We start from the raw sequence: 26436 nt of genomic DNA, 5'->3' as shown, positions 1-26436 counted from the left end.
CCCCTCCACTGAGCAGGCCACGGGACCAGCAGCCCTCAGCCCTCCCATCAACTCGGAGCTGGACGGAGAAGGGGTATGTCAGGCCCACGGTCACAGATAAAACTCTGCTAGGCATGCATCAGGCCATTTCCCAGGAATGAAGGACTGATTTCTACCATCTGAATTTTAAACCACTTAATAGGCCTCCAAACAGTCGTCTGACTTGGAAAAAGCCTCACATAACACATTCACGTCATGAATTTGCTATTTTGAAGTTACAGAGGCACATGGTTTCTCTTGATTTGAAAGCATTTTCTCTCTGCCCACAAAAGGGTTACTGAACAGGGGTTAAAAACAGCAGAAAGAACTTGGGCCCTTGCATCCACAAGGGAAACCTGGAAGATGATCTTGGCTCCTGGCCCAGCCCTGGCTCTCGCAGCCATCTGGGGAGTGAACCAGCAGATGGAAACTCACACATTCTCTCGCTCTTTCTCTCTCTGTATTTCTGCCTTTCAAATAAATAAATAAATATTTCCAAAAGAGTTACTGAACAATTAAATGTTTAAAGATCATCCAATGGAATCTGCCCATGGTGCCCAAATGTGGGTCCCCCAACCCTGCCACCAGCCCCAAGGGGAGCTCCGTATCGGTGGGTGAGGCTTTCCTGTGCTGGCGTCTGCCACCAGCTGTGGGATGGAGCCAACTTGGTGAGACTTGCCTGGGAGACCACAGAAGAAGTCAAACAACTGCTCACTGTGCTCCGAACCCCCTTTCCATCCCTGCCCTCGCTTCACCTGCCAACGCCTACGTTAATACACCATTGTTTCTAGTGTGAAGTCAAGTAATTCAAAGTGATGTCTCTAAAAGCAATTGCAGTTTAGCCACACTCCACGTAGACCCCTATAAAGGTGTCAACATCCACAACCTCCCGGGCTCCAGAAAGCCCAATCTAGCTGCCAAGAGATCAAAGTCATGCATCTGGGACCTCAACTAGAATCGTTCCTCCACATGGCAATTTCATGTTCTGTGATACCTGGCTTTTAGCACTGAAAATGTTTTGTACATTCACAGGCAAACACAGAAGGTGAGCATGCTCAGAATCCAAGCCAGGCTCAAAACATCAGCCCTGGAGAACTGCCACACACACCTCCTCGATGACTCTGCACAAATTAACATCGAAGCCAGCCTGCGCATCTAAGCCAGCCGGCAGCACGGGGATTGGACAGTGACAGTCTGAGAGGCCTGAGCCACAAAGGCCCAGCTCTCCCAGATGTGAAACGCTATTTAGCCTATGAAGGAAGAATGACAGCAGTCAGTCATCTTGTGTGTGCCACCGAGGTCCCCTCAGGCTGACCCTTGCCCCAGGAAGGGACTGGGAGAGTGTGACTACAGGGAAAGACAATTCACTTTGACCAGTGCGACCTGGGTTCAAGTCCCTGCAGTGTTACTAGCTCTGTGGCCACGCCACGTTTCCCTACCTAGAAAACAGGGGTAATAAAGCCATCTTAGAGGGCTACTGTAGGGACTAAGATGCACTAACGTGTGCAAAGCACAAGGCTGGCACATGGGAGGGATCCAGGGTGCTTCCTCCCTTGGCTGTACTCAGAGTGAGCTGTGGCAGGGGACAGGCTGGCTTCACTACCACACCACCCAAAGAGTGGACCGCTGCACCTGTTAGGCTACTGGGGCAAGGTAAAGGGAGAGGAAGGGGCTGGGGTAAATAGAGCTAACTATCTCCTACAAATTATTGCCTTTCCGACTAAAAAGAGCGGGTGTTTCTGAGGGAAAGACCAAAACACATGACCAGATGGGGAAACCCACCCAGGGCGGCTTGCTGTCGGCTTGAATGACAGCCCACCCCAGAGAAGGCTGCTTGGTCGCCTCTGACCTGGCAGGATGTAGCTGGGTCTTTGCTTCTCAGGCCAGTCGCAACACAGACAGTGATGGGTCCCAGATCACAGCACAGGTGACGTCACTCAAAGCCATCATGCATTACATTGGCATCCCATCTTCACAATATTTAGGTTAGCCATTGGGAATTTAACAAAACAAAAAGAACATGTTTATCAAGTCAGTCATTCAGCGGCCCTTAGCCCTGGAAAAGGAGCAGTGTCAGAGAGGCGAGCAGCCACCAATTCTAGGGACAAGGCACCGCCTCCCCCTCTCCCCAGTCTCTGTGAGCCTCCTTGCCCTCAAAACAAAGAACCTCAGAAACAGAGACGGTGGGGAGGGGTGCTGGGGACCTCACAGACTTTAGAAAAAAAGGGATCTTCTGTAAAGTGCATTTTTGTCCTTTGTTCTTTATTGCCACCGATCAAAGGGAAATGTATGCTGATGACCCTGCTTTTCATTCCTTCCAGGTTCTTTAATTCCACAGAGGGGGGCCTGGGAAAGCACAGCACAGCTCAAAGGCCACCAGTACTCACACTGCACAGCTTTAATGAGAAAAACCCGCATCCGAAGTCCTCCTGGAGAGGGTTCCAGGCTCCGGCCTACAGCCCTGAACACGTGCTGTGCCGGAAGAAGACCAGGAGGGCTCAGGAGACTAGCTGCCACACAAGCCACTTGCGGGCCCCTTACACTAGGTGTCCGCACTCTGCACTGGTTCTGAAACCTGGCTGCACCTTGGAATCAAGCTTTCAAAGTCAGGAACGTCAGGCCCACCTCCAGAGGTTGGGGACCACTGCCAAGAGGTTCCTCCCAGACACATCTCCCTCCCAAGCACAGCATGGAAGACAAGGTCTTGTCCTGCCCTCAGGTGTCTGCGAACTCAATGGCTTCGACAGGGGCTGAGAGCACAATCAGTCTGTGTGAAGCTTCAGACTGGGAGTCCACACACGCGCTAGGAGGGGTCACTCAGGGAACCTGCTCTTGACCTTGCACAAATCTTCCCTCACACCTCGCTCCCATCCCAATGAAGATCTCTTGGTCCCTATATTCAAACTTCCGCTTTCAGAAAACAGCACATAACCATTTTCCACCCACGTGCACGGCAACAGCTGCATAACCTGCAGCTCAGCGACTGGGCATCGGGCAGCTTGACGCCCTTCCCGGAAGAGAAACGACTCGTGGAGGGGAAACTGGACAACATCCACCAAAGGGGGCCTGGCCCTTGCTGGCCTCCCAGCAAAGAGGAAGCAGGAGGGGGTTAGTTCCTCACTGAGATGCTCCTGTAGGACCCTTGGGCAGGAGACAGACAGGGAGAGAGAGGCCAGGCAGTGCAGCGGCCCTGGCCGTGAGTCTGAATCAGGGAACAAAGCCCCGCAGTGCCCAAGGAGCAGCGCACAGTACACAGCGCCTCGCTGCCCGCACCGGGCTCCCTTGCTTCCTCTCATCTCACTGCCCGTAGCAGCCCAGCTCCTGGGTGGCAGCGGCAAAGCCAGAGCCCAAGACTGTAGACTCACTGGGGTGGGAGGCAGCGGCACAGCAGCTGGGAAGGGCGGACCCTGTGCCCTGGCTGATTCGCACATGTGCTCTAGGTCAGGCAGTGTGGACGAGCCGCCGCAGACCTGCAGAAAGGCTCGGCACGGCCAATGATCCCCTGGGAGTAACGACAGCGCCAGCAGCAACAGTGGGCTGAGCAGGCGCAGGGCGTCGGGCGCAGACGAGGAGCATCTTGTTCAGCTCTCGGGACTATCCTGGGGCCAGTGGCTGTGTGGAGACACAGCACCCACCCGGGCCTCCTGCACCCCTCACCCTGCTCTGCCTGTCTTTCCACACCACTGTCACCTTCCACCTACCACATCACTCACTTATTCCCCACGTTTACTGCCTGACTTTGCCCATCCCCAGTGACTCACCACAGGTCCCAAACTGTGAACTTAAGGTTCTCTGTGAAACAGCATTTGCACCCCACCCCTCACCCATGTGTTCATTCCAACCGTCTGGAACAGTGACTGGTACAAGCATGCTTAATAAATGGTAGCTGAGAGAATAACCACCATTTTATAGATCAGAGAATTGAGACTCAAAGTTGTTTAAGATTGCATGGTTAGGGCAGGAACTGTGGTGCACTGTTCAGGACGCCTACTTTCCCCATCAGAGCGCCTGGGTTCAATTCCCAGCTCTACTTCTGACTCCAACTTCCTGCTACTGCGCACCTTGGGAGGCAGCAGGTGATGGCTACAGTAGTTGGATCTCTGCCATCCATGTGAGAGACCTGGGCTGTGTTCCTGGCTCCTGGCTTTGACCTGGCCCAGACCTAGTTGTTATGGGCATTTGGCAAGAGAACAAGCAGATAAGAATTCTGTCGACCTGCCTGTCTCTTTTTCTGTCTCTCTGTCAAATAAGTTTTTCTTTTTTTAAAGAAGACTACTAGGTAAAGCCAACATGTAAATACTGGGTTGCCATCAGTGATTTTTGTCATTTTTTTCATTGATTTTTTTTTTTTACAGTGACTCTGTTTTACTCTGGGAATTAGCCTACAGGCTAATTACTTTTCTTGAAAACACTCTGGATTAAATAGAGGGAAAAAGCCAGAGCTGGGTCTACAGTCTTATTCTGCTGAGACACATTCCAAGACACATCTCCAGGTCTACCCAATGTTGTCCCAAGGAAGCAGAGCTGGGGTCTTAGAAACACACGCCCTGAGGTTACCCGAGGAGCAGCTGTCTCCACAGCCCATGCGGCACCTCAGTGCTGTACACAGGACCAACTCTGAGGACTGAGACCCTACGGGCAAGGGCCTGGCCTCAGTGCAGAACCACGGGGCACATACCTGGGGAGAGGAGTCACGGTCCACAGGCTCTGCAAACAGTGGAAGAGACCAGGCGGACCCAGTGCCCACGAGGAATGAGGAAGACGCGGTAGCAGGATGCCATGAAGGCCCAGATCCCACCTAGGGGCCTGTGGCCTAACTGTACATAACTGAGAGGAGGGTAGCATTGCCAGGAGCACCAGAGGTATCCACGAATCAGCAGCTCCCTTCCCCGCAGTGTGGGGGGAGATTCAGGCCATCATCCAGGCCACAAAGAGGGACAGGGAGACCTGGTGTTCCACACCTCTGTCCTACTGAGCTGAGTCTTAAACACCAAGTGCCCATCCCTCACTTCAGATCTAACTCCGGTCCTTTGACCCTGTCATTCACACCCTGGAACTTTGTGGCCCTTCCCAAATGGGCTGGCAGCTCAAGGGCGCAGGTGGAGGGCAATCAGTGGAAAGAGCTGAGGGTGGGCTGGAGATGGGGGTCTGAGCGCAGGCTCTGCCGTGGACCCAGGGTAACTGGAGACAAACAACTCTCCTCGCATGGCCTCCTCACCCCTCCCCGATCTGGAAGTCGAGATGCTGCAACTGCTGCAAGGAGAGGGTCTTTTTTTTTTTTTAAAGATTTCTTTGAAAGAGAAAGTTACAGAGAGAGAGAGAGAGAGAGAGAGAGAGAGAAGCCTTCCATCTGCTAGTTCACTCCTCAAATGGCTACAATGGGCCGATCCAAAGCCAGGAGCCAGGAGCTTCTTCCAGGTCTCCCACATGAGTGGAGAGGCCCAAGGGCTTGGGTCATCCTCTACGGCTTCCCCAGGTTATTAGCAGGGAGCTAGATTGGAAGTAGAGCAGTCAGGACTTGAATTGTCGCCCACATGGGATACCGGTGCTGCAGGCCAGGGCTTAAACCCACTGTGCCACAGTGCCGGCCTTGAGGGTCTATCTTTCCAACACCATCAGCCCAGTATAGGCACAAAGAGCTACTCAATAAAGCTCCATCAAAGCAATAATGTATCAACGCAGGTGGTCAAAGAGCACTATATTTAGAAAACCAATGGAAGCCTTGAGACAGGGGCCTTGGCACTTTTCTTAAATGTAACTGGCTTTCCAATACAGTGTCATTGTTCTTAGAATCACAGTCTGGCTTTCCACCCAGAAGGCTGTCAACATGGGAAACGCCACCCCAGTTCCTACTGCATGGTGATCTCAGAAGCCAGAGTGCAGGCCAGTGAGGAAGGACCATGCTTCCCTGCAAAAGCAGCTCCCACAACACCACAGACAGGAGAGGGCTTTTTGGGACCTGCACCCAAGGAGCCGCTTCTCAATGCCCGGTGTCACATGGGCTCAGCACCCTAGGTAGCTCCCCCAAACCCTCCAGGGAGAACGCTGACCAAGGGTCTGCTACTCAGGCCCTGTCCTGAGACTCGCTGGCGGGCTAGAGGGACAGAGAGGACCCCCAGCTCCAGGCTCTGCACGCCCTGTCACCCACTGAATCACTTCATGAGACCACCCACGTTCCAGCCTGAGACCAGGCAGGTAAACGCGACCTTCCCTCGTTACAGAAAGACGACAGCCACCTCTGGTACATCTGTCACAGTCTCAGAAATCCTCAGCGAAGTTCCTCAGAATGTCCATCCCTCTCTCATTGCTTCCCTTCAGTCTTGAAGGGAAAGACGGACGGGCAGCCCAGCACCCACCTGAACCCTGCTAACACTCCAGCCCTGGACCCACCCCTCACAGCTCTCCCGCTTCTGCCTCGTTCCTTCTCACTGGCAGGGGGCCCAGCCCGGCCCTCACGGCCACCTCTTCCTCCTTCCTCCTGCCCACGACGCTCCCTGCGCAGGCTTCCTCTGCCTCGCTGACTGCCGCCCCTCCGCCCCGCCCTCTCATTCTCCTCCATCAACCACCTGTCAAACCGCATCTCTGCCAAAGTTGACCTCGGACCTCCTATACCCTCCCTGTTCTTTCTGCAGAATTGAAGGAACAGGTGTTGATACCAGGGTATTGAATGCGTCTTGAACCTAACATTTAGCTAAGAATTCATTTTCATGCAATTATGTTCCTTGACTCAGGACTGAGACTGACAATGAGCATCTAAAGAAAGCCGAGCATGACGAACGTTAGCCGCTGTAGTTGTACAGCGCACGCATGTTACTCTTAGAAGTTTGTGTTTTGGAGCCAGTGCTGTGCTGTGGAGAGTAAAGCCGCCACGCCCAACACCAGCATCCCATACAGGCGCTGGTTCATGTCCTGGCTGCTCCACTTCCAATCTAGTTCCCTGCTAATGGCTTGGGAAATGCAGAGGAAGATGGCCTAAGTGTTTGGGCCCCTGCACCCATGTGAGTGACCCAGATGAAGCTCCTAGCTCCTGGCTTTGGCCTGGCCCAGTGCTGGCAGTGTGGCCATCTGGGGAGTGAACCAGCAGATGGAGTCAGCCTCTCTCTCTCCCTCTCTCTGTCTCTGTAACTATGACTTTCAAAATAAAATTTGTTTTTCAGGGTCCAGCGCTGTGGTGTAGCAGGTAAAGTCATTGCCTGTAGCACTGGCATCCCAAATGGGCACTGGTTCGAGTCTCAACTGCTTCTCTTCCGATCCAGCTCCCTGCTAGTGTGCCTGGGAAAGCAGCGGAGGGTGGCCCAAGTGCTTTGGCCCCTATACCGGGAAAAAGCTCACGGCTCCATGCTTCAGCCTCACTCAGCCGTGGTCGTTATAGCTGTCTGGGGAGTGAACCAGTGGATAGAAGATCTCTCCCTGTTTCTGTCTGTAACTCTGTCTGTCAAATAAATAATCTTTAGAAAAAATTGTTTTTTATACCTAGGGTTACCAGTTAAATTTTTAAGTAACATGTTCCATGTGCTTCTGAAACCAATTTGGAGAAGGAGTATTAATGACAGGACAATCAGGGTCTCTGCATTTTTCAAGCCAATTTGCACTGTACTCCTGAACTGAAAATGGCTCTTGCTATTCCCCTGACCAGTGTTTTCTGGGCACTGTCACTTTTATGGTACACTGAAAGCTGCCCCATTACAAACGACACCAGACTCCATGAACTATCCGTGATAAGGCAAGAAGCAATGATTTGCTTAATTTCTTGCTAATTGTTCTTTGTCAAATGACAAGAATTTCATCAAGGCAGACTAACAATACATACAGCTTTTCTAACTAGACAGCTGGGAACAGAAAAAAACCTCCATTAAACTACAGATGAGATTAATTGGTTTGAGTTGCAATTTGTTATCATCCAGTTGGGCAGATGCCAGCATTTCAGCCACCCGAGCCAAATGGGCTCTGCAATTGTTCCACTTTTCTGGAAAGAAAAAAGCATCCATTTTATCTGCAACATCCTTGAAAATTTCAGGATTAACAGGAAAGAATCATCTGGAACAAAAAATGTTTCTACAACATCAGCTGTCTAGGTTTCCTGAATCACACGAAGGCTACTTGTTAGACATGGGCATGGATCCCAAGGAAGAGGAAGTATCAGTTCCATGGATGCAAACACTGACAGCAGTGCCCAAAATAAGCCATTCTGCTGTCTGCAAGCTCCAGGAGCAATGAGTAATAGAAGCCTGCCATGGCTTGAAAGATCCCATATGTGACCAGAACAAGAAACAGAGTCGTAATACAGACAAGGTACGGAAAATCACTCTGCTAGCCCGGTGACTTTTAAGGGGAGCGTTGGGGATGGGAGGCACTTATCACAATCGCACAGCTGGCAGAGGGCATTTTTAAAACTATCTTTTATATCTTTAAAACATCTCCTGTTTCTGGGAAGTAGAGTAGAGGTATTTTTTCCCTATTTTTCTAAAAAGTATAATTAAAAACCATGAATACCATACATGTGCCATCCTAAATGTGCATGCACTAAACTGAAAACTATGTGAAGCAAGAACTGATAAAACCAAAAGGAAAAATGAACAAATCCACAACAGTTCTCTCTCAACAATTAATAGACCAACCAGGTAAGAAATGGATGAACTCACTGTCACCCAGCTCAATCTGACATTTCTGGAACAACAGCAGAACACAACATTGTTCTGAAGCCAGGCGCCGAGACACAGCACGTCCTGAGCCGCGAAACCTCAGCAGTTGAAATCATGCAGAGTGTGTGCCCTGGCCACAGTGGAGTCAGGCAAGAAACCAAGGACACACAGCGGAGGAGACAACCTCTAAATAGCTGAGAAGCAAACACACTTTTAAATAATCTGTAAGTCAAAGGGGACGTTTGAGGAAAAATAAAAAAGACATTTAACTGAGTGAAAATTAAAATACAACACCAAATTTTGGGGAAATCAGCTAAAGCAGTGCTTATGTCAGAAAACAGGAAAAGTGTTAAATCTGCAATCTAGGCACTCACCCCAGGGAACTACAAAATCAGGGGCCGGAGCTGTGGGACAGCAGGTAAAGCTGCCACCTGCAGAGCCAGCGTCCCACATCCCGTACCAGCGTAGGGGCAGAGACTTTTTACACAAGACAGGACACGAGGGGGGCCAGCGCTGTGACATAGCAGGTAAAAGCTGCCACCTGTGGTACCGGTTGGAGTCCCGGCTGCCGCACTTCTGATACAGCTCCCTGCTAAGTGTGCCTGGGAAAGCAAGAGAAGATGGCCCAAGTCCTTGGGCCCCTAAACCCACACAGGAGACCTGGAAGAAGCTCCTAGTTCCCCACATCAGCCTTGCCCAGCCCTGGCCATTGCAGCCATTTGGGGAATGAGCCAGTGGATGGAAGATTCTCTTTCTCTCTGCCTCGCCTTCTCTATAACTCTGACTTTCAAATAAATAAATAAATCTTCAAAAAAAAAAAAAGGAACTACAAAAATAAGGACAAAATAGATTCACACTAACAAGTTAAAAAAATGAAAATATACAGCAATGAAGTTGACAAAAGAGAAAAAGCAATGAAACAATATTAAGTTCTGGCCAGCGCTGCAGCTCACTAGGCTAATCCTCCACCTGCGGCGCCGGCACCCCAGGTTCTAGTCCCAGTTGGGGCACCGAATTCTTTCCCGGTTGCCCCTCTTCCAGTCCAGCTCTCTGCTCTGGCCCAGAAGTGCAGTGGAGGATGGCCCAAGTGCTTGGGCCCTGCACCCCATGGGAGACCAGGAGAAGCACCTGGCTCCTGGCTTCAGATCAGCGCAGTACGCCAGCCACAGCGGCCATTGGAGGGTGAACCAACAGCTCTCTCACTGTCCACTCTGCCTATCAAAAACAAAAATTTTAAAAAAAATTACGTTCTTTGAAAAGATCAGTAAGATAGGAAAAAAAAAAAAAAAAACACCTGGTTGGGGCTGGAGCTGTGGTGCAGCGGGTTAACGCCCTGGCCTGAAGCACCGGCATCCTATATGGGTGCTGGTTCTAGCTCCAGCTGCTCCTCTTCCAATCCGGCTCTCTGCTATGGCCTGGGAAAGCAGTAGAAGATGGCCCAAGTCCTTGGGCCCTTGCACCCACGTGAGAGACCCAGAGGAAGCTCCTGGCTCCTGGCTTCAGATCAGTGCAGCTCAAGTCGTTGCAGACATCTGGGGAGTGAACCAGCAGATGAAAGACCTCTCTGTCTCTCTTTCTCTCTGCCTCTTCTCTTTCTGTGTAACTCCGACTTTCAAATAAATAAATCTTTAAAAAAAAAAAAGGAAAAAAGAAAAAAAAAAAAAAGGAAGAAACAAAGCACTAACAGGAACAAAACAGGGACACCACCGCAGTCCGTGCAGACATCAACAGGACAAGAAAGATGACGAACAACTCTACACGAGCGAATCTGGCAACCTCGTTGAAATGGATCAATTCCTCCAAACTCACAGGCTGCCACAACTCACCCAATGCACAATGGAAATCTGAATAACTCATCAACTATTTAGAAAACTGAAGTCAAAATTTAAAACTTACTGAGAAAAATAAACTCTCAGCGCAGATGGCTTTGCTAGAGAAGTCTATTAAATGCTTAAGGAACCAGTGCCCACTCTATAGATAATCTCTTCCAGGAAACAGACAGAGGGAATCCCAATCACTCATTCTGAAGCTAGTGCACCTGATACCATAACTGGAAAAAGACATTATGAAAATAAAAAACTACAAACCAATATTCCTTGCAAAAATGCTTAACTTCAGTCATGTATCGCTTAAAGACAAGGCCAGCTACCTTCTGAGAGAGGCATGGTTAGGCAAGCTCATGACTGTGCAAACAGAATGTTTACACAAACTAAGGGGGCTATGATGTCACTGGGTGATACGAGCTTCTGGGACCACCGTTGTGTAACTGGCCCATCCTTGACCAACATGCCGTTATGTAGCACACAACTATGTTAACACACAGCATTATGCAAAATAAAGAAAAAACTACACGCCACGACCAAATGAGGCATATTCCAAGGGTGCACGTCCAGTTCACTGTTCAAAAGTCAATCAATGCAACCCATTAGCAGGCTAAAGAAAAGGAAAATCACGGGATCATAGCATTCGGTACAGAAAGAGCATGTGACAAAAGCCAACATCTACTCATGATAAAAACTGTCAGAAACCCAGACATACAACGAACAACTGAACTTGATAAAGATCTACAAACACCCTACAGCTGAAGTATCTGAGAATGGTGAAAGATGGAATGCCTTCCTCCTAAGACTGAGAACAAGGCAAGGAGGACCACTCGCACCACTGCTGCCCACACAGCACCGGAAGTACCACGCAGCGCAACCAAGTGCGAAAAGAAAAGAAAAGGCCTGCGGAGCAGGAAGGGAGGAATAAAACTGTCCCTCTTTGCAAATGATATGACGGTCTATAGAGAAAATACACACACACCTACAACTTTGAGTTCTACAAGGTCAAAAGCATACAAAAATCCACTGTATTTCAATATACTAGCAGTGAACTTACTAAACACAACTTAATAAAATATGGGGGCAGGCACTGTGGTGCAGCAGGTAAGATGCCATGTACGACAGCCACACCCACCGGCAGAGGACCTGAGCTCCAGTCCCTGCTCTGCTCTGATCCAGCTCCCTGCCGTGTGCACCCTGACAGGCAGCAGGGAATGGCTCAAGTGCTTGGGTCCCTGCCACCCAAGTGGGAGACCCAGATGGAGTCCTGGGCTCCTTGTTTTGGCCTGGCCCACCCCAGCTATGGGAGACATGTGGGGAGTGAAGCAGCAGACAGAGAATTCTGTGTCTATGAATTTCAAGTAAATAAAACTTGAAAACAATATACTATTTACAATTGCCAAAAAAAAAATGAAATACTTAGGTGTAAATCTAACAAAACACACAAGATGTATAAGCTGAAAACTACAAAATAACAATACCGCAAAAAATGGTCAGAAAAATTCAAAATAAATAAATGACTCTTGGTCACAGGGATGAGGAAGGTCTGGCCCACAGAATCATGTGGTCTGGCCCTGCCATGGCAACCACAGGTAAGACCCAAAACTCAATGAACCTATAACAGGCCAATTTTTAAGTTGATACTCTTTTTAAAAAAAAATGATTTATTTATTTGAAAGTCAGAATTACACCAAGAGAGGAGGAGGAGGAGGAGGAGAGAGAGAGAGAATCTCTCATCCTCTGGTTCACTCTCCAGATGGCCTTGGCTAGGCCAGGCCAAAGCCAGGGACCAGGAGCTTCCTCTGGGTCTCACCTGTGGGTGCAGGGGCGCAAGCACTTAGGCCATCTTCTACTGCTTTCCCAGGCACATGAGCAGGGAGTTGGATCAGAAGTGGAGCAGCCAGGACTTGATGCCAGCGCTGCGGGCTGTGGCTTAACCCACCAGGCCCCTAAGTTGATAACTGTAGGGCCTGTGAATGATTTTATAAATATTCAAATGGCCCTTGGCAGGAAAAAAGGTTCTGTACCCTGCAGGAGAAGAGAGAAAGTAAACAGTCAAGCAGGCAAGGGAAGAAGGACGGCAGCGGGAATGAGAGAGACAGGAGCCTGGCTGAGGAGTGTGCAGCCAGCGTCTGGTTAGCTGCTTGCCACTGTGCTTTGAAATCTTACCACGGCTTTTTTTCCCTATTTATTCAATGTGGTAAAATACTAAGATGGTACCATCTTAACTGTTTTTCATCTTGCAAAACTGAAACTCTCCATTAAACATTAACTTTTCCACTCTTCCCTTTCCCTGCCTTTCAGCAACCAACATTCTATTTCCTATCTGTACAGTTTTTCACTATGCTAGGTGCCTTGTGCGAGTCAACTTGGATAATACTCACTTCTTGTGATTGGCTTATTTCACTTGGAATACTGTCTTTAAAGTTGATTCATGTTGTAGCACTCGTCAAATTTTCCTTTTTGCTAATGAATGCATCTCACTGTATGTATACCCCATTTTGTTTTATCTATGCACCTGTTGATGGACACATGGGTTGCTTCTACCTTTTGGCTACTGTGAATAATGCCACTATGAACATGAGTGTACAGGTATCTTGATACCCTGCTTTCAATTCCATGGCATATACAGTAGATGTGCCAGTGCACAAGGGTTCCAATTCCTCCCCTCCCCAACCTTCCCCTTTCCTCTCCTTTCCTTTCCTTTCTTTCTTTTGATAGGCAGAGTTAGTGAGAAAGAGCGACAGAGAGAAAGGTCTTCCTTCCATTGGTTCACCCCCCAAATGGCCGCTACAGCCAAAGCTACGCCGGTCCAAAGCCAGGAGCCAGGTGCTTCCTCCTGGTCTCCCATGTGGGTGCAGGGCCCAAGCACTTGGACCATCCTCCACTGCTCTCCCGGGCCACAGCAGAGAGAGCTGGACTGGAAGAGAAGCAATTAGGACTAGCCCACATGGGATGCCAGCACTGCAGGCGGAGGATTAACCAAATGAGTCACGGTGTTGGCCCCCGGCAGTCTCCTTCTATCCCTATCCTGTTGAGTGTTTTCATCACAAAAGGTGTTATTTTTGTCAAACACATTTTCTGCATCAATTGAGAAGATCGTGTAGTCTGTTAAACAGCGTATATTACAGTGATTGACTTTCATATGTTGAATATATGTTGTACTCCATGAATAAATCCCACTTGGTTACATTGTGTAATTTTTTTTAAGATTTATCTGTTTGAAAGGCAGAGTTACAGAGAGAGATGGAGATAATACAGAGACTAAAACACAGAGAGAGAGAGATAGACCGACCTTCCATCTGCTGGTTCACTCTCCAAATGGCCACAACAACCATGGCTAAGCCAGGCCATAGCCAGGAGTCAGGAACTCCATCTGGGTCTCCCATGTGGGTAGCAGGGGCCCAACCAGTTGGGCCATCTTCTGTTGCTTTCCCAAGCACATTAGCAGGGAGCTGGATTGAAGCAGAGCAGCTGAGACTTGAACCAGTGCTCATACAGGATGCTGGCACTGCAGCTGGCAGCTTAAACCCCTGTGCCACATGTAGGCGTCTGTGTACTTCTTTTAATGTACTGCCAATTCAGTTTGCTAGCAACTCATTCAGGGTTTTTGTACCCATGCTTCTAAACTCTACCAACTCCCAACAACGGCCTTGTGAGATCTTAGCACAGGACATCAGAAAGTTGCCCCACCTAAACTTTCTGACCCACAAAACCTATGAGATAATAAATTGATGTTATTTCAAGATGATGAATTTGTGGCAATTTGTTATTGTGGCAACAGAAGAGCAATACAGGAAATTTGCCTCGATTAAAAACAGCCACAGAAAGATCATCTGGGGACTAAGGGGAAATTCACAGATGGACCAATAGGTAATGTTATAAAATTACTGTCAATTTTTCTGAGTTTTTGAAATGATCTTGGGTTTTGCAGGACAATGTCCTAATTCTTCAGACCAGAATGCTGAAATACTTAGGGATAAAGTGCCATGCTCGGCTAGTCATACTCAAATTATTCAGGGGCACAAAGAAACACTTGTACTTATGATATATACAGGCATACCTCATTTTATTATACTTTGCCATGTTTTGCAGACAATGCAATTTTTTTATGAAGCAAAAATTTGTGGTAACCCTGTGTTGGCCGAATCTGTTGGCATCATTTTCTCAACTGCATGTACTTATTTCACATCATCTGTGTTACATTTTGGTAATTCCTGTAATATATCAAACTTTTTCATTATAATTATTCTATCTGTCATGGTGATCTCTGTATAGTGTAAACATTTATGCGCACTGGAAAATGAAAAGACATGCATGCAACCTGCTTTACTGCGGTGGCTGGGAACCATGCCTCTGAGGTATGCCTGCATAAATAAGGAGACAAAGCAGACATGGCAATGATTGTTGAACCCGGGTGGCCGGCACACAGAGGAATGCTATTGTACTCTCCTGTCAATCTTTCTGAACGCTTGAAAAAAACTGCTATTTCTAATAAAAAGTTGGAGGAAAAAAATGTTGCATTAACTAGACAACAAAAAACACAGACTACATGATTCCATTTATTAAACATTAAAAAAAAAATAGGAACACAGAGTTCTGGAAATGGATGGGTGGTGATTGTTACAAAACAACATACATGTACTCACTACCATCAAACTGGTCACTTAAAAATGGGTTAAGGTGGTAAAGGTTATGTTATTTGTGTCGCTCCCCCTCTTCGTGGAGGAGCAACACAGGACCCTGCGCTGTTCTTTCGTCTGCTCGGCCCTCCCCGGGTTTGCTGCTGGTTCTTCCCGGGTTGGCTACTATCCCTTCCACCTCCGTGGAAGGGCAGTTCCCCCTGGCCACATTCCCCACTTCCGCAGGGGAGCGGCACACCGCCGGCCGGCTCTCTCGGGGGCTGCACAGGTGTTCCTTCAGATGTTCCCCTTAGATGTTCCTGGTGCATGCCGTCTCTCTCCTCCTTTATAGTCCTCCTCCGCCAATCCCAACTCGGCTGCCCACACGCCGAGTACGCTGCTCTCCAATCAGGAGCAAGTCCTACAGTTAATTGGTTGAACTGGAGGCAGCTGTGCGGAAGCTGTTTACTTCTCTCCCAGCGCCATATTGTGGGAGAGCAGATGCATAGAATAAGTCTTAATTCCAGTAACAGTCTAGTCCGGATTGCTCCCCACAATTTGTATGTTAACACAAATTAAAACATTATCTAGGAAAAAATTTTCAACAGTAAAACTACATTAAAAACAAGGGAGCCTGGACTTCAGCTTAATGGTTATGACACCAGTTAAGAATCCCACATCCCACACTGGAATACCTGGGTCCTATTCCTGGGTCCAGCTTCCTGGGAAAGCAGACCCTGGGAAGTAGTGGCGATGGCTCAAGTAGGCGGGTCCCTGCCTCACACGTGGGAAACCTGGGTGGAGTTTCCAGCTCCTAACTCCAGCCTGGCCTAGCCCAGGCCTTTACAGTATTTGGAGAGTGAACTGGTAGATACAACCTCTTTCCGTTTGTCCATCTCCCAAATAACAATTTTAATTAAAAAGAAAACAAAGAAATGATGATCATAAATGTGAGAATACTGGGTATGTGAGGTGAGGAGAGATGGAGTTATAACAGAAAGAGGGAACTCAGCATTGTGGCGTGCTGGGTTAAGCCGCTGCCGGAAATGCCAGCGTTCTTTATCAGAGCACTGATTTGAGTCCTGAATGCTCCACTTCCCATCCAGCTCCCTGCTAATGTGTCTGGGGAGGCAATGGAAGATGGCCCAAGTACATGGACCCCTGCCAGCCATGTGGGAGACCTGGATGGAGACCGGGATGAAATTCCTGGCTCCTGCCTTCAGTCTGGCCCAGCTCCAGCCATTGCAGCCATTTGGGGGACTGAGCCAGAGGACAGAAGATTCTCTCTCTCTCTCTCTGTAACTGCCTTTCAAATAAGTAAATAAATCTTAAAAAAAAAAAAAATAACTGAAAGAGGGCACACACTGCAGTTCTGGGCACGGGTGGTACTGTATTTCTTAATCTAGCAGCTGTTATACCCTAAACTAATATAGAAAGCTATACAGACATGTTCTATGCTCTAGCCCACATATGTCTAATATTTCAGCAGAAGTTATAAAAAGAATGCTTGCATTTGCCAGAACATCTCCTGTTTTTACAAATGCTATTGCTATTATTCATGTACACTCTATCTCTTGTCAGAGAGAACTGGTGAGGGGCCTGCATTCTGACTCCTACCTAATAAGGTCTGGGAACAAGATCATTCCTGAGATTCTTGTTTCTGAATAGAAAAACAGAAGTGCAGACTTACTGAAACAGAAACTGGGGGGAGGGCCCAGGGATCTGTGCTTTAACAAGTTCTCCTGGTGATTCTGATGCCAGAACTTGAGAACCACTGGTGTAAACAGACACACAAATAATCCTTGTCATTCTCACAGGACAACATTTCATCTTCATGACCTTTTTGATACTGCTTCCCAACACATTTAGAGCTCACTGTATCCATACAACACAGTCACCCACTCTATCGAAGGCCGTACCCGGCAGATGTACACAGTACTCTTATTTTCTAAGGACTTTAAGGAATGAGCTAATCTCTCCCAGTAACAAAAAGCACTTCTTTGGAAGCATTCTCTGTGGCTCAGAGGGGCAAAAGATCTTGCCCACCATGGGTTAACAGCAAGACCCCGTCACCAAGATCCGGGCTTCCCAGATGCACCAGGATTCCGGCTCCTGAAAGCATTAACAAGCCTGCAATGAAGGAATTCTACGCCATCAGCCCGAGGTGGCCTCCCAGCTGGGACCTGGGAGCAAACAAATGACTTCTCTGAAGAGCAACATCCCCGAGCAGCCCAGGACACTGCCTTCCCAAGTCCAAGGGCTCAATCCTGGCTGAGGCCTCCCATGCTTTAGGCTGTAAGCACTGAGCTGACACAGCCCCACAGGAGACCCACTGCGTGGGTGCCGTCTCAACACCAACCTCAAGAGGCTGGGCAGCAGTCTGAACGCTGACCCTCCGTGAACAAGGTCGGCTGCCAAATCAGCCAAGCTCAAACGGAGGCCCTGCCTTGGCCCTCCCAACTGCCGGTCCCAAGCCCAGGGCCGTGGCGGAGCAGAGTTAATTCTCTGACTCTGAGCACAAGGACCCGAGAGCCAGAGATCTGCCAGACAAACTGCTTCACCTCCGCGAGGGCTGGCAAGACGACGCGGAGAGTCAAACACTTGGAGCGCGTTGCCAAGGCAACCTCGGCTCCCGCTCTCACGCCGGGAATCTGCTCAGCCCTGTTTTCATTTGCAGGCACTCATTTGCCCCCAAGTTCTTTTTTGTTTTAAGCTATTCTTTAAATTCTTTTAAAACTTAAAAAAAAAAAAACATTAAAAAGATTTCTAGAGGTCTCATTATTTTTCCTTCAATTGTTCCTATCAGGGGTCTAGCCCTCTACCTGGAGTGCCAAAGTGGCAGGGCCCTCGAAGCAGTCGTCATTGTACTCTGTAATCAGACAAAGCAGGCTGTGTTTGAAAATGAACTCAAGCAGGAAGGCTGCAAAGAGTCTGTGTGCTTTGGATGGAACGAGGCTGTGTTGTTCTTGAACCATGAGGACAACCTGAGGCTGGGAAAGCAAGGGCTAAAAACAAAGGTTTGCAGAAGGGCAGGCAAACAGCCCACGGCATCCAAGATGCTCAGCAGACGAGCAGGAGAGTCCGCGGCTGGCGCTGCATGAAGTTAAGTGCTGCTCACCGTGAGCTGTGCTTGGTGTGATAACGGAACTGTGAGGGCATGACAGACAGACAGACAGGCAGACGGACAGGCGGACAAGACCCTTCCTATCTGAGTGACAGACACTGAATTCTTACAGATGAAATCCAAAGATGGGGAGAAACAGAAGCTATCTGTCCCAATGCTGGGGTGCCAGGAAGCCCTCAGCAGTCGCCGTGAGACACTGACGGAGGAAACCTGGGAGGGCTCCGAGTCACCGAAGGCTCTGTCATGGGAACAATCCCGGCGCGCGCGGCGTGGCTCTGGTACGGCTGTGCTGCCTGCCACGTGCACTCACAGCGCCTCCGCCGCTGCTCCACAGCCGCCCTCAGCCCGCACGGCCTGCAGCCAAGAGTTTAAAGCCACATTTTGAGCTTGTTCAGTGGACAACTGTCTCAGAGGCAGCAATTCCTGTGTTTCCCAGGCCCTAACATGGGCCCCAACACGTCCAGAAGATTGAACGTAGACACATAAGAAAGAAAACCCATACAGGAAGTTAAAGCCCAGTGAAAACGAGTGTGAGTAAACACTCCTAAGATCTTTACAATAATGGCCGGTGCTATGGCCCAGTGGGTTAAGCCACCACTTGCAACTCTGGCATCCCATATCAAACGCTGGTTTGAGTCTTGGCTACTCTACTTCTGATGCGGCTCCTTGCTAATGTGCCTGAGATGCAGTGGATGATGGTTCAAGTACTTGAGTCCCTGCCACACATGTGGGAGGAACCCCATGGAGGCCCTGGCTCCTGGCTTCAGCTTGATCCAAACTCCTGGCAATTGAGGCCATTTAGAGGGTGAATCAGTAGATGGAAAGCAATCTCTCTCTCTCTCTCTTCTCTTACTCTGCCTTTCAAATAAATAACTTTTTTTTTTTTTTTTTTGACAGGCAGAGTGGACAGTGAGAGAGAGAGAGACAGAGAGAAAGGTCTTCCTTTTCCATTGGTTCACCCCGCAATGGCCGCTGCAGCGCACTGTGCTGATCCGAAGGCAGGAGCCAGGTGCTTCTCCTGGTCTCCCATGCAGGTGCAGGGCCCAAGCACTTGGGCCATCCTCCACTGCCTTCCTGGGCCACAGCAGAGAGCTGGACATCAAATAAATAAATTTTTAAAAGAAAGATCTTCACAATAAAGAAACCCTGAAAACTGTCAACTCTTCCAAACATTACTGCTATATGGGTCTGGGGATTGCTCAACAAGCTCTCTTCTGGCAGACTCCACAGGCACTACCTTGAATCCCACCCGGTTTGGATTTCTTTTATTTCTTCTTATACTTGTCTGATTTTGATGGGAACTGCTGGGGACTGTCCATAGCCATTAGCCAAATAATTCCTGATGAAAACCAAGCCCCAGAGTTGATTTCCATCAAAATTTATTGCCAAGACTTCGTCCAGAGCCAGCACGGGCCCAGAGCACTGGTGAGAATGCAGAAGGACCAAGCTGCAGGTGCACCTTGCTCAATGGGCCCCACCACACAATGCAGGAGCTGCCACTGCTCCCAAGGTGCTCACCGGGCCGTGGCCCAGGGCCAGCCATTCATCCTCAGGGCGTCATGTGCACCGCAAGAGTTCACTGCAGACCTCTTCCTCTCCCAGAAAGATGGTGCCGACTGGCACATCAAGTGGGCGCTGCAGGGAGGAGAACCACGCCTCCCCCTCTCTCGCCTTGTGCAGGCTGCAATTCCATTCCCTGTGGACTCCTCCCTCCGTGGACGTCCAGCTGCTCAAATTTCTCTCTTTCCTTCCCCTGCAGGTGACCTAAGCTGTCTGGCAAACAACACCTGTAAAATGGACCCGCAGCCCTGTGCTGCAGGTGCCTTGAGGGGCTCCCCGGGCTCACCAGAAACCCATGAACTCTGCAACTGTGTATACATTTATTTTTAATGCAGAGAATTAAGCCTCTCAGGTAAGAAAGATGAGAATGCAGCTCAGTAGCTGGACCACTCACACGCAGCTTCCCGAGAGGCAGGGCAGTGGTGCCAGGACCCAGGTTTTAAAATTGGTTTTCTCTGAGCCAACTGATTTTTCAAATGTGATGCTCCCTGCCAGCTGGCCACCTGAATTACCTGGATTTCATGAGATCTGAGAATGCTGGTTGCAAGGAGACCCAAATGCCTCATCAATAAAATAAACTATTCCTCTACCCCTGCTTGTGCTCTGCCTACACTGCATAGACTGTGAACATCTCAGCAGAAAACGCTTAAGAGACTTTTGCACAAGAGGGCATCTAAACCTGTTTCCACAGCTCATTGAAGTGACCCAGAGAGTATAAAGATGGCAGCCGGAGGGAACGGGGGGCTGTGCCAATAATGGAAGCAACAGAAGGTGCCATCGACCTGCCAGCAACACCAAGGGACTTCAGCAGATGGACCTAGGGTGAAGAGAAGTCCCGTAAGCCAAACAGCACTCCCCCCTGACTAAGAACCAGCGGGGGCCTTGAGAAGCAGGGCCCTGGCAGCTCTGTTCCAAAGGGCAGGGTCTGGAGGGGCCGGTGGGCCGGGCAGGTGGACACCTCTGGTGTGCTGGCCCAGCAGCACCTGATGCTGTCACAGTGAGTCACAGCTGTGGTGTCAGACCAGAGAAAGATGCACCAGGCTAGGAGATCCCCAGATCCAGACAGGAACAGATGCGACAGAAATGAGCGACGCAGTGACCACCACAGAGCTTCCCGTGCTATCCCCTCATGCTGGGGGCCACCGCGTGGCCTGAATTCTATTAAAGGCCTAGATTTCAGGGACCACCGCATGGCCTGAACTCTGCTGAAGGCATGCTTAGCCAGACTGCAAAGGTGATCAGCTGAGTGACGTCAATGGCAAAGGTGCAGCGCTGGCTGTTGCGGCCACCTGGGGAGTGAACCAGTAGATGGAAGACACCCCCCGCCCCGTCTCTCCTTCTCTCTCTAACTCTGCCTTTCAAATAAATAAATCTTAAAAAAAAAATTAGCCCCCCTCAAGAGCCCTCCACATTGTGACTATTCTCTTAATTGCAGCTTCCAAGCAAACACGTCTTTCCTGTAAGCACCGAAACTCCCCGTTGTTCCCTGTCTCACTACGTGTAAACTCTTCCATCATGAAGACCTGTTTTCCCGAAACTGCACGTTTTATGATTAACCGATCACATCACTGTTGGTAATAAGCATTGAGCATAGGCAGACATCTGGCCTCTGCTTCCGCCTCCCCTCGGGCAGCACACAGAGCGTCCCCGGGTTTCCCCACATCAGAATCTTCCATCTGAGTCTGCTTCCTTCATGGATGCGACGCCGTTCCTCTTTCAGGTTAACCTGACACCCTGTGTGGGTCTCTGAGCTGACAGCAAACAGGGGAGTCCACAGGGTGTCTATAAAAAGATTCCGAGACAAATGAGAACACCGCTCCAAACTCGGGAGAAAGACCTGTGTACAGGAAGCTGAGATAAATTCCAAGGAGCTTCTCTGCTTGTGTGTAAGAGGCATTCCTGAACACAGGTCTGGTCTATGAAGATCAGGAAGACAGCAAAATAGTAAGAAAGACAAGCATCCAGCCAAGGGGCTGGAAACAGAAAATGGGAACTGAACGAGAAGAGGAAAAGTAATTTTACAAAGATTAAAAACACAAAAAGCAAAATTAATATCTGTACAACACTGGGTCTATAGAAACGAAGCCATCAGTTATGCAGGAAGTAAATATGAGAAGCTCTTCCAGGGGCAGAGAAGAACAAGGGGGCTGCAGCCGCGAGCGGGAAGGTGGGGACAAGGAGAACAGAGAACTACAGCCCATGGTGGGCAGCGTCCTACAAAACCACCGCCACAAAGATCCTGGCTGTGGCTCACAATGTCTCAGCCGGAGCCCCAGGTGCAATGCAGGCAAGAGGACTGACGTTGCAATATGCCCTGGTGACAGTTTCACAAGCATCAACACGAGGGAAGAAAGATCACCGTGTCCTCAAAGAAACAATTCCGAATTTCTCCATCAGAAAGATCTGTCGGATCTTCCTCCATCAATAGACGATGCATCAGACGTGATTAAATTGTATAAAACTATGACCACTACTGTTACACACACACACACACACACACACACCCCGCACAACTGCATGTAAAAGCTGGTGAAACGTGAGTAGGATCTAGACCCTAGTTAATAGGATGGTACTGGTGTCAAGTTCTGATTTAGATATCATAATTATCCAAAATGTAATGGTAAAATGGGTACCCAGGATCTCTTTGTACTATCCTGAATTTCCTTTATCAAAAATATAAGAAGAAAGAAAAGGAAAATAGATCAAAGTCTACAACAGAGATCTGAAAGAATTAAAATGATAATAAAGAATTCTATGGGCCCGATGCTGTGGTGCAGCGGGTAAAGCCACCACCTGCGGCGCCAGCATCCCACATGGACCCCAGTTCGAGACCGGCTGCTCCACTTCCAATCCAGCTCTCTGCTATGGCCTGAGAAAGCAGTGGAAGATGACCCAAGTCCCTGGGCCCCTACACCCATGTGGGAGACCCGGAAGAAGCTCCTGGCTCCTGGCTTCGGATCAGCACAGCTTGGGCCGTTTCAACCAACTGCGGCTTTCTAAATGTTGAAAATAATGTGGGATGCCACCAAGAGTGAAAACAACATTTAAAATTTTTTTACTTATCAAATTTTTTAAATGGACAACAGTGCTCTAAAAGGTTTACTAACAAGCACTGAAACTAAAGCGCTTTAAACCTAAACAGGTTTAGAAAGTGGGAAATGTAATTTCCTACCACTTGTTTCATCATACGTGGGAAACAGGGAAACTAATTCTTTTAATTTATTTTTAAAAATTCTTACTTGTTTGAAAAGCACCGAGACAGAGACCTCACATTCACTGGTTTACTCCCCAAATGCCTAGGGCTGGGGCTGGGGCTGCGGCTGGCCTGAGGCAAAGCTGAGCGCAGGTCCAGATCTGCAAGGCAGGACCCTCATCACTGGAGCCAGCCCAGTTGTTTCCCAGGGCCTGCCTCAGCGGGAAGCTGGAGGCAGGAAGCAGATAAGAGAATTGAACTCAGGCACTCTGGTGTGGGATGCAGCAGTCTTAACAGCTAGGCTAAATACTGGCTCCCTACTGCTTTTTAAGGCTGATACTCAATGTGTTTAGGACTTGCTAGGTCACAAGGACACAAAGAATTAATTCCAAAAACCCTGGAAAATGGGACACAAAATCTCAATTTTACTGCCTGGCACCCCACCAGGCCAGCTCCACCTGCTCCCTGCACCTCTCCCCGGACACAGCAAACTGACACGGTCACACACTGTCCACCAGGGGTCTTCTGCCCGCTCAAGACCGCGTCAGCACAGTGGACACGGGTCTCTGTACATCCCATGGCCCTCCCTTCCTGGGGGGCTGGATCTTCTCACACCCAGCGGACTGTGTGAGCCCAAGTCTCCCTTCCCACCGATGTTGCCCTGTCTTCAATGAAAGCCCTCCTGCTTTAGCTGGCTGCCTCCTTGACTCCTTCTTCTTTTACAGGATAAAAAGCAGAATTGAACTGTTCAACCCTCTAGAGAAAAGAAAATCCAAAATATAAGACCCCATGGAGAAAAACAGAACATCTAAAACAATGTTCAATAAGAAAATAGGCATCAATACAAAAGCAACCACAAATAGCTTCACTTTCCTATTAGGCATGCCTCCAAATTAGTTAAAATAATGTTTCTCCCCACTTTTACCCATCTCTTAAATTTTATAATTAATTGTCTTTACCAGTGATGCACTAGGAAGTCAACAACTAAAGGTTTAATTCTTTTTATTTTTTTACTGGGGGAAACAGAAACAAAGTTGGGATGGCACTGTCAGTATTGGGCAATGGCAGGAAACTTCTATTACTTGACATTTAAAATTTTTAAAATTATAAAGCATTGATAATTAAAAAGTTTAGTAACAACAGAATAATAACGTTTCAAATGACCAGAAACAGAAATTTGTGTGTTGTAACATAAAAGAACCTGGCCCTCTACTGAAGTAGTGTTTTAAATCAATGAGGAAAGGACTATTGAAAAATTTAAAAGCAGCAGAATTGGTTATGTGGTCAAAGTAGTAATTTCTTGCCTTTGTCCAACCATGCTAAAATAATTCTAGTTGAGTATAAAAATCAAACCACAAAAGATCAAGAGGAAAATATGAAGGTATTTATCAGATCACAAAGACAGTCTTTCCAAATATTTATCTGTGTGCTGATAATGTCCCACTATAAACAAAATGCAAGGCAAATGACAGACCTACGAGAAATATGTGTAACAAGATAAAAATTACTAACATACTTCAGCTATGCAGGCAAGAGATATGATTAGATCATCCACCCAAATGCCCCAAATTCAAATACTTGTTAAACACATGAAATAAAGACACTACCGCTAACAATAAAAGAAACACAAACGAAAACAACTGGATAAGCACTCGGAGCGTAAACCTGTGTAGCACCTATGGAGATCAGTTTGGCAACAGGTCACAAGCCTTACACTTGTTCTTGGCTTGCTGGGGAACTCACACTAAGGAAATAGTAAGACGGGGTACTAAGACTTCGCCTCAAGTATAGAGAATGAGCAGAGCAGTGGTAAACAGGCCGATGGAACAGGGCGGGCCCGCCACTTGGATGCCCAGCAACACAATGAGGTCAACCAAAATAACTGCCTTCTAGAGCTTTCTGGGGATCTGAAGGGAGAATCATGTAGTTCTCCATGGTCCCTAGCCCACAGCAAGGACTCAGGAGCTCAGACACAGGCTGGGGGAGGGATGGCATTTAGCTACAACATTGCATGGCAGGTTCAAAGTCCCTCATCTGAAATGCTTAAAGTCAAATGTGCTTCAGATTGAAGACAGTTTTGGATATTAAAAGGAAATAACAGTACACTTACATAACTAGTCTGAGATATTGCCCAGTAATTTTACTTACTACTATAGTAAAATATTTAACATTTTATAAATATTTATTATTCCTATGGTAAAATACAGGAGTATTCACTTTAAGGGAGATAAACATCAGGTCAAGTCAGGTTTTACTGTCAGATAAGTTATGAAAAAATGTTCCATTTATTTTCAGAAGCTTCCGGACACAGATGTGCACAAGAGGCGCTGAGGCTGTATTTACAACACAGAACATTAGAATCTACCTAAAGGTATAATGTAAAGGATAGGTTAGAGAAGTTCTGATATATTCATACAACGGAAAACCATACAGATACACAAAACAGCAAAAGTCATTTTTCAAAAGGTATTTAAAGAAATGTGAAGATGTTCACAAATACTAGGTAAAAAAAAATTGGAGATTTTTTTTTTTTTTTTTTTGACAGGCAGAGTAGACAGTGAGAGAGAAAGACAGAGAGAAAGGTCTTCCTTTGCTATTGGTTCACCCTCCAATGGCCACCGTGGCCGGCGCGCCGCGGTCAGCGCACCGCGCTGATCCGATGGCAGGAGCCAGGTACTTATTCTGGTCTCCCATGGGGTGCAGGGCCCAAGCACCTGGGCCATCCTCCACTGCACTCCCTGGCCACAGCAGAGAGCTGGCCTGGAAGAGGGGCAACCAGGACAGAATCCGGCGCCCCAACCGGGACTAGAACCCGGTGTGCCAGCGCCGCAAGGCGGAGGATTAGCCTAGTGAGCCGCGGCGCCGGCCAAAAAATTGGAGATTTTAAGAGGAAAATTACATAGGGGGCCACTACTCGGCCTAGGGGTGATGGCGCTGCTTGAGATGCTCCCATCCCATCCTGGAATGCCTGGCCCAAGCCCTGGCTCCACTTGCCCTGCCAGCTTCCTGCCAGTGTGCACCTTGGGCGGCAGCAGCCGTGTCTCAACTACCTGGGTCCTTGCACCCATGTGGGAGATCCAAACGGAGTTCCTGGCTCCTGGCTTCAAACTGGCCCCAGCTGCTGTGTGCAACATTCGGCGAGTAAGCCAGCAGATGGAAGACCCCTGTCCCTCTCTGTCACCCTTTCAACTAATAAATACATAAATAAATCTTAAAAAAAAAAAAAAAAACCACCACATCAGGATGTTAAAGTAGCCACACTATGTTCTTTAGACTTCTGCACCTTCTAACCTTCTGTGGTAATGAAGAAAACCATCCATTTGCTAAGCCCTTTATGGTTCCTGGGCAGGGCTAAGCTGGGTGTCACTCTGGAGAGCTAACGAATCCCGCTTTGCCCTCGAGGAGTCTCCCGTTCATCCCTGAAGGGCTCTGGGTGTCACTCGCTGCATTGCAT

The 26436-nt window shown here is 48.4% G+C and overlaps 1 protein-coding gene across 11 annotated transcripts in view; it reads right to left on the bottom strand.

Moving 5' to 3' along the window:
- Positions 1 to 26436, bottom strand: part of LARS2 (leucyl-tRNA synthetase 2, mitochondrial) — a 283596-nt gene that overhangs the window by 99047 nt on the left and 158113 nt on the right. The window lies entirely within an intron of this gene.

Source organism: Oryctolagus cuniculus, chromosome 10 (assembly GCF_051225735.1).
Source record: "Oryctolagus cuniculus isolate XC-2025 breed Fujian yellow rabbit chromosome 10, ASM5122573v1, whole genome shotgun sequence".
Lineage (NCBI taxonomy): Eukaryota > Metazoa > Chordata > Mammalia > Lagomorpha > Leporidae > Oryctolagus > Oryctolagus cuniculus.
This window is presented reverse-complemented; position numbering and strand designations above follow the sequence as displayed.